Genomic DNA, 9,593 nt, shown 5'->3' on the forward strand with positions numbered 1-9,593 from the left:
TATACTCTAATGTGCCTTGGTCACAAAGATTGTATGACTCTGTTAAGAAAAATACCATGGAATAAGAATGCATTGAATTTTTCTTCTCTAATTCAGAAAGCCACAGCATTTGAAATAGCTTCATATGAACAGGGCATTGCCCAAGAAGGAGTTAGAGTAAAACACTCATGCCTCAATCTATGACCAAAAAGTATCATTTTCTTTATACCCAGTTTAGATTTTATAATCCTGATAAAATATAAGCCATGTGATGACACTAAGTTCCTAGGAAATTTTCACAGGGAATTATCTGCCTGGGTGTTTCTTAGTTGACCTACTTTTAAACTGCCAACATGGTAGGTAAATGTCATAGCCCTTTCCGCCTTACCCCTGACTCCTCATCCTCAGTGTATCAGAATCAAACACTGCTGCCTTCCCTATTAGCAGTATTGACCATGTAGGAGTCCGGCATTGTGATGCTGTAAAAATAATTGAAATACACAGAAGGAGAAAGGAGTTTTTGTTCTGGTCCATGGTTTCAGTGCATGCTTAGCTTGCTCCATCGCCATGGGCCTGGAGTGAGGCAGAACAACACAATGGTGAAAGTGTATGATGGATCAAAATTACATCATGGTGGCTGAGAAGCAGAGACCCAACAATGAACAGAATAAAAGACACACCTTTCAAAGGTAACCATCTGGTGAACTACCTCCCCAACTCCTAACCTCCCATTACTTCCCAGTAACACCATAAAATTATAACCTTATCACTAGATTATCCTACTCATGAACCCAGAGCCATCAGGATCCAATCAGTCCTCTAAAGTCTATTGGCTAACAACAAAGCTCCCTTGTGTATACATGTCTACAAAGGCATTTCCCATGCAACCCATAGCAGATGGTCAGCTGCACTTCTTTATGTGTAAAATGGAGAGAATTATTACATGTAGGTATGTGGTGAGGTTTAAGTAATGTAAATCAGATAAGGCAAAAGAGCCTTATTACAGGCTAGTGAGTTTAGTAAGAAGATCCCTTCAAGGGTAAGAGCCCTCCTTCAAGATATGAGCTACAGACTCATCGCCCTGATGAATGCTTGCAACTTGGCATGGGGCTCTGCAGATTCACAAAACTTCAAGGCACCAATGAATACATTTACAAAAGTGGAATTCTGGCATTTGTTCAGTCCACATTGATTAAATTTGTTTTCTTGGCCAACACTGAAAACACAAAATAAATAATGTAGTACCTGTCTTCAATGAAGCTGGAAGGCCATCTTTCCCATTTCTTAAAGGATGACCACAGGAGGCACGGGGCTAGAGGATAAACTTTTGGCAGGAGGAATGGAAGGCTCTTTCTCTTGAGAGAAGTTAAACAGGGGAAAGGGCAGGGAAATGTTTCCCTCCGGGAGACTTCTAATTTGAATTCAAACACTGTCTTTACATTATGGGCAAGATGAGATTTGGGAGTGCTGGTGACATAAGGCTGGACAGAATGCAGAAGCCACTAACATTGATGCTGTCTTACATCAGACTGGGTACTTGGAGAGGAAATTATTTCTGACATCATAAAGGCTGTAAAGACCAAAATCATAGTGTGGCTGGTGCAATCTCTGGTTGCAAGATGGAAACTCATTGTTGCATCCTCTAGAGAGGAGGAATGTTTTATCTTTTAGAGACAGAAGACAGACAGAAAAATCTACTTCCCAGGGCTATTTTCCTAAAGTCATTAACAGCTCTGTCCAAATCCTTCCCAATACTGTGCCCTGGGGATTACATTTCAAACACATTGATTTGTGGCCTGGATTCAGATCAGAGTCGCTGGCACCACTGACTTCTGAGAAAATGTTCATCCTGTCAAGAAAGTTGGTTGCTATCACTATAGAGTTAGTTATAGCTAGAGCAAAACATTGCAAAGGAAAGCTGTGGTGATGATGGCTCAGTAGATATGAAGTAGCATGTGAGCATGAGGAGCCCATGTAAACATCCAAATGTAGTTGACATCTGTCTATAACTCTAATTCTCCTATTGTAAAATGCAAAGTAAAGACAGATGAATACCCAGCAGCTCACAGACTAGTTATTCTTGAATATGTAGCAGTGAACCAGAAAGGTAAGGTTGCTATTACATGCTAGTTTCCTTCAAGTCTGAAACATTCCACCCTGCAGGGAAGCTCCTTAAGCAGGAAGATAAACATCTCAAAATAGCTTTAGGAAGTTCCTGAAACTGACCAGATTTAATAGGCCTCTCCCTCCCAGAACAGACAAGCAAAGCTTCAAAGAAGACTCTCAGGTAAGTCAAGCTGTGAAGATGACTCTGAGCCCAGACAAACTACCTGGAAGCAGAAACCAGCCGAGCTGCCTAGAACCAGTTTAGACCAACTAAGGTACCTGTAAAGCTGCCTGTTGAGCTGCCTGCAAGATGTGCAGTGTGCTCCAGGTTCCCAGCTTTGTGAACTATCACCTGTGCTGGGTGGGCTTTGGTGATGCAGCTGTCTCTGAGTCATTTCTGCTCCTTGTAAGTGACCCCTCACCCATATTCCTGTTAGTAACCCCAATAAAATTCATTGGTTCACCAACTTGGACTTTGGTGGTATCTGTACTTTATTCTGTAGCAGGATCCCTATTTGGGGTTATTTATTTATCTGAATAAACACGTATGTTGCATCTCCCCAGAAAAAGTTTTGTCATACAAGAGGGTAGGAATTAAAAGTCAACAGTAAAGGAACTATTTCTATTTCTCATTGCCCAGCCCAGTTCATCAAGGTGGGAAAGAGAATGAGCTCCTAGTAAGAGGTGACATCCATCTAATAAGAAATATTTACCTGAAGCATGCCTATTCTGCTTCTCTCAGCAAATGGAAAAGAACATGGGGCAGCTGCTGCAGCTGTTGCAGCTGCAGTACGTCAGACACTGGCTGCTGGAATCATTTCCTGTTGATGCTGCAAATTAGCACAAGCTTGCTCACTTCACACAACACAGATACTTTTATCTTCTTGTCCTGAAGATCAGACTTCCATAATCACTCTCAATGGGCCAAAACCAACGTAATAACAAGGTGCATTCCTTTTAGTTCTAAAGTAGAATCTTCACTGTCACCTTTCCCAACTTCTAGAGACCACCCACCTCCACTCATTATTTGCTGAAGTCTCCTTGACCCACCCTTAAAACCATCAGTGCTTCGAGTCAAATTCCCTCCCTCCATCATCTATCTGTATTGGATTCTCAGCTTTTGGGGTGTGTGTGTGTGTGTGTGTGTGTGTGTGTGTGTGTGTGTGTGTACCAGAAGTTGTCATTTTACCTTGTTTTTTGAGACAGTGTCTCCAGCTGAATCTGGGGATAATTGGTTCAGCTAGGCTGGTTGTCCAGCAAGCCTGGGGTGGGGGGTCCTACTGTCTCTGTCTCCCCATGATTGGGACTACAGAAACATGTTACCATGTTCAGCTTCCTTACGTGGATGATAGGGATCAAACCTTTGTTCTTATGGTTACACACGTACTACACTTACTGAGCTCCTGTTTTTCTTTACATATTTCTGAAGCCCGTTTCTCTTTAAGTATCCTCACAATTAGACTATACCTGGTCATTGAAAATAATTAGCTCCTTTCATGATTATCAGTATCTTAATTCTTATATGGCCATAGTATGCTTGGACATGCAAGATCCTGTAGCTTTAGGTTTCAGGCACTGGGGTATAAAGGAAGAGTATTGGCTCAGGACCCCCGAGATGAAGTTATCAGCACAAAGGTTTATTTGCCCCAGAGGGACAGAGGGCAGGGAATGAGAGACAAAGACAGGAGAGAGAGGACAAGGGAGAAGGGGATAGGAACAATGAAAAGGAGACAGGGGTATCCCAAAAGACACTGGCCTGCCTCTGGGTAGAGAGGCTGCAGGCATAGCCCATAGGCAAATGACAGTTTGTAAAGGCACAAGGGGAAACCCCATGTTAGGATGAGGGGTTTAATTTTAAATGGGTATGTTAATTAGGTGAGCCAAAGTGGGCTTTTGGTTGTTGGACTGCAGTACTTTTGACAGCTGGACCTTGGTATTGGACCTCAGGAGGAGGAAGTGCCCAAATAAGGGAATAGATCATGGCTTGCTTTAGGGATGTAATCTAAGGGTTTATCAGAAAGCAGAGGGATTGGGGAGAAGGACAAGGTCTGCCAGAGTCATGCCTACCACGTTTGAGTTGGCCAGAGACCCTTCAGAGGTCATTGTTTGTTTGTTTGTTTTATTCCCTCTCACAGTTGGGGCTTGAGAACAGTATATTGACATTAATATCAATATAACAAAAAAACACAATGATGAACAAAACTAGGATTTGGGCTTTGCCTTTTTACCTAGTGGGTAAGGGCTTCTTCCCCCAAAGAAGTGATCCTTTGGCCCAGTACCCAAGGGAAAGGAAAACATTTCATGACACACCACAGGAACCTATTACTCACTTGAGAACTCTCTGTCCCTTAGCTTGCCGATAATCATAACTTTTGACTCCTTTGACACTAGATGATGCCTTGCCTTGCTCATGCAGCTTACGTAACCAGGAAAGATTTGGTTTGCACAACACTGCTTTTGATGAACCAAAAATTTGAGTCTTACCTATTTGCTTTCTTCATCACTATTACAGACCATCTGACAGACTTAGTTTAAGGGAAGAGAGGCTTATGTAAGCTCACAGCTTCAGAAGGTAATTCATCACCTCAGGGAAGGCACAGTGGAGTTCATCATGGTGGAAGCAGGCATCTGGAGTTCTTCACATCTTGATGGCAAATCAAGGAGCTGAGAGGTATGCCAGAGATAGAGGTGGGTATAACCTCCAGAGGCCCACTCCTAATAGCCTGCATATGCCATCTAGCCCCAATGTCACCAAGCTCCATAATCCTTCCAAACAAAACCACAAGCTGGGTGTTCAAACACACGAGCCTTGGGGAGTATTACATAAACAATAATCCACTACTTTTAGTGCTACCCCAACATGAGCCAGTAGCAGATTAAGTACTCTCCCATCATGCTGCTCACTGAAAGAACAGAAGGAGCTGTCATTTGCTGCACCACTACAAGTCTGTCCTACATAAACTGAAATACGTTTACTTATATTTATATATTTTATTATATATAAAATACTATGTAGGAAAGGACTGCACACAGGTTACCTAGCTCTGAGAAACCCTACCCTGGTTGGCTATACTATAGAAAAATCGTAGATCTGGATCTCTGCCTTACAAGAGAAAAAAAGTATCTAGAGAAGGCTATTGGGAAAATTCCGTATGTTGTTGAAATTTCACCAAAGCAAAGTATGAAAGACAACATCCATGAACTATCCCACTTTCAGCTTGGAGTTTTGTCTGTGTCAGTACCTTCTCTTGTCCCTGTAAGTTTCAGTACATTTACTCCATCTTTGCTTCTGTCCCCAAGATAGCTCAGCTATTTCAGCTTAGTAAGAATTCAGGATCATCCTTGAATTATAAAAACTATAAAAAAACTCAATAGGTCAAGGTAATACACCAGGAACCAACCTTCAACCAGTGAGTCAGGAACCAGTGAATGTGTGATTTTTCTTGCCGTCCCTCACATACACAGGTCAGAGGAATCCTCCTTATTGCCCTGTAGATAGTCTCAGAGGTATTGGATACCAATTTTTCTGCTCTCAGATAACCAATTGTATAATGTATTTGAGTGTTGGCTTATTCTATTTTGTTCATGTGTGAATTCCAGTTCTTTCTTTATAAACTGTCCTTATCCCATTGTCTCAGGCTCGGACAACTCCAGCTAAGATTCTACAGATGGGATCACCCAGCTGCTAGACAGTAACCCTGACTTCACTACTGGTGACGAGCTGGTGACAGTGGCATCACACTTAGTAGGGTTCTGACCTGGAGTGGACTGGGAAGAAGTCTAGAGCAAAGACAGCATTTGTTTTTGTGCCAGCTGTGACCCATAAGTAATGTGAGGGCCATGGGATCATTAAGTGTGGGAAACTTGATGATCTGTGAAATGTCTTTGAAGCTTTGGGAAGGAATGATGAGAAGCTTCAGGCAGCAAATCAGAAAGGAACGTCATTCTGTGAAAGCCAAAACTCTTCCATGGCAGGATCTAAAACAATTCCTAATCCCTTAGAGTGTCAAGGTCAGCAAAGACCTAATTTCATTTGTTATGTGTGTCATAAATCAAAGGACGAAATCCATAACCTCAACCCATCTCCTATGTGAAATTAGAGAAGGGGTCACTGAGAGATGGGAGGGGATATGCCAGCGGATGAAGATGACCACTTTTACTGCTGACCTGCATGCAGGACAGCCCTTCTTTTCTGTAAAGACTATGTTAACCCACACTGAGGCAGGCAATTTGCATAATAGCTGCTCATTTTGGTACTGAATTTCTTCTCTCTTTTGCCTCCAAACCAGTCATTAGATCAGGTCTCAGCATAACCAGAAAACAACTGCCTGCCGCTCCTATAGGGCAAAGGGGTTTATACAGCAAGACTTTCCCCTCCACCTATAGGGAATATTTGATTTTGCAAAGACTGGGAAGAACTTGAGAGTTTTGAACATAGTAGGCAGAATTACACTGAATAAAAGGGCAGTCACTGATTGAGAAGGACTTTCCTATAACTAAAATTTTATATTTTATCAAAGATATCTCAAATGGGTGAAGTGATATAACTTTCCAAAGCAGAAATATTGAATAGCAGAAATATTGAAGAGGGGTCATAAAAAGCTTTTTGGGTAGTGATGCTAAGATTTATTATGTGAAGCCAAAGAATTCATCCTGGGACTTTCCATAACATTCTCATTTCACTATGACCATAAGGACTTGACTGTTAACAAATGTATTGGCACATCTGAGAAGGTCAGAATGATCACCCAGATGCAGTTTGATGTTGACAAGAGATTCCATGTTAGAACTTGACTCCCAGATTTAAATGAGAATGACAAGAATCTGAGGCAGTATGGGACATGTGGTACATTTAGCCATCATGGGAAAGTTACTGACCTTCACAACTAACAATCTAGAGTGCCAGTCAGGAAGCCTAGACTGACAATTTCTAATACACCATGGCTTTTGTAGACGTAGCCCTTAGCTACTGCTCTAGTACCATGATGATAATGAACTAACCTTCTGAAGCTGTAAGCAAGGTACCAGTGAAATGTTTTCTTCTGTAAATCATCTTGGTTATGGTATCTCTTCACAGCATTGGTACCAGGTATTGGGTATTGTTGTGAAAGGACAGACCATGCTATTTGTTGGAGAAATATAGAAGACTTTGGGACTTTAGACTAGAAAAGTAGTTGAATTTAAGTGGGGCTTAATGGGCCATTCTAGAAAAGCATGAAAGACAGTAGTGCTGAAGGCAATGTGGAGCATGCAGGCCCAGCTCAAGAGGGTTCAGAGGGAACAAGTATTAGTAAGTAGCTAGAGTCCATTCTTGTGATATTTTGGCAAAGAATTTAGCTACTTCCTGCCCTTGTCTAAAAAAAACTGCTAGATGCTAAATTGAGGAGTTTTGGATTAATGTCAATTGGCAAAGGAGATTTCAAGACAGCCTAGTATTATTTATTATGTCATGTGGTTATTAGTGTTCACCCCTATACAGATCCACAGTGGAAAGAAGTGAGCATGGCAAACAAAAGTACAAAATGTACAATTTGAGGAGAAAATGAGCACCAGGACATGTCATGTTAGAGCCAAGTCCTGTGCTCAAACAGATAAAATGTTTAATGAAAAGCTTGATTCAGAATGGAATAAAGGGAGTGGTACCCTTAGTGTAAAACTCCATCCAACTGAACTTTCAACTTATGAAAAGGAATTAAAGGAAAGCTTAAGTAGCAAAGGAAGCCATCAACAAGTGAAAGATTGTATGAATGTAATATACTAGCCCCAAGTAGAAGAACGTGCTAACTTTACCACTTGGTTCTGGAGTTAGAGTCAATAAGGATACAGGAAAAGAGGTTATGGAATCTTCCTCCACATTTAAGGAAAGCTGCCAAGACCAGGTGTGAGACAGGGGAATTCCTGCAGGGAAGCACAGAGCACTGGGTGAAGCTGTGAAGGTCAAGTCTGGATTACATTGGAAACTCCAAGATGTTGAAGGTGAGAGAATCGTGGGATACCTTCCAAGGAAAACTACTAACAGGGTATCTAGCAGCCCAAGAGAGAGAGAAGTGTGCCACAGTCAACAAAGCTGGAAAGTAAGAGCCATCTAATAAATCCTTTAACATCACACGTGAAGTAACAGAATTCAGAGTTTGCCCTGCTGGGTTTAGTTCTTGCCTTGGCCCAGTTTTCCTCACTATGCTCCCTTTCCTCCCTTTTGGAATGGTAACATACATCCTATACCATTTCATGTTGGAAGTACATAATGTGCTGCTTGATGTTAAGGAGGTTATAGTTAATAAATGGCCTTGAGTCTCAGAAGGGATGTTAGACTTTGGACATTTCAGCAGTCTTGAGAGTGAACTTTAGTAGTGGAATTGAATGCATCTTGCATTATGACGTGGTTACAAGCTTATGGGGCTCAAGGAATGGAATTTGGATGACTTTAATGAGAATGGCTCTGATAGGCTCATATGTTGAATGCTTAGTCACCAGTGGGTAGAACTCCTTGGAAAGGATTAGAAGATGTGGCCTTGTTGGAGCAGGTGCATCACTGGGAGTGGGTTTTGGGGACTAACGCTCTGAGACTGTAAGCAAGCCCCAATTAAATGTTTCCCCTCCTGAAATTGCTTGGTCATGGTGTCTCTTCACAGCAGTAGAACAGTAACTAAGACAATGGGTTCAATATCACCTTGCACATAGTTTATGCAACTTTCAGAGAATTATGCACTTAGCATTTGACATGCATCTGTCACATTGGTTTCCTGATTAAAGAAATGAGAACTGACCTTTCATGATAATCATTCAAGACCCTAATACTTCTTCAAAATCCAAAGTAAGACATTACCTCAGACAGAATGCCACATACAAGAAGCAATCCAAGAAATTGATGTCATCCCAATATAACTTGAATATTTACTATCCAAATGATTAGCTAATGAATAGCAAAGGCAATGGGATGCCATAAACTTAACTAGGCAGAAGCCTGTGATGTGGCTGTTTTAGAAATAGATTAACATAGCCTTTTGGCCTGTAGACACAGTTAAGTATCTAATAAGTGCATTTTCCCCCAATTCCCCAAAATTAGAAAGTCAAAAGAGAATTCTTTGCATGAAGGAAAGCAGAGGGACACCATGCACGTTCAGTGATCACCCAAACGTCATGTGAATTCTCTTGCTTTCTATCAACACTGATTCTTTATGAACTTCCAACTTCCATAAAACGTTACACTGGATGTCCATTGGATCAGCTAGACAAGCAAGCTGTATTGTGGGCCTTTTCAGATTTTAGATATCATAGTTGATCATTCATTTTGGCCTATTCAGCAGACTACTCAGAAAGCTGTCAATTTTGTCTGAAACTTTTTTCAGCACTTCTGCAAGTAGCATGCATATCCTGTGACTCAAAAATTAAGTGTACTAAAGTTGTCTGTGGCAATGCTGTGTGCAGTCTGTCAAAACCCAGTAGAAGCCACAGTGAAAATCTCAGTCATTAGTCTGAAGAAGCAATACCAATGGAAGTATGCTAAC

Source organism: Onychomys torridus, chromosome 9 (genome assembly GCF_903995425.1).
Source record: "Onychomys torridus chromosome 9, mOncTor1.1, whole genome shotgun sequence".
In the NCBI taxonomy this organism is placed as follows: Eukaryota; Metazoa; Chordata; class Mammalia; order Rodentia; family Cricetidae; genus Onychomys; species Onychomys torridus.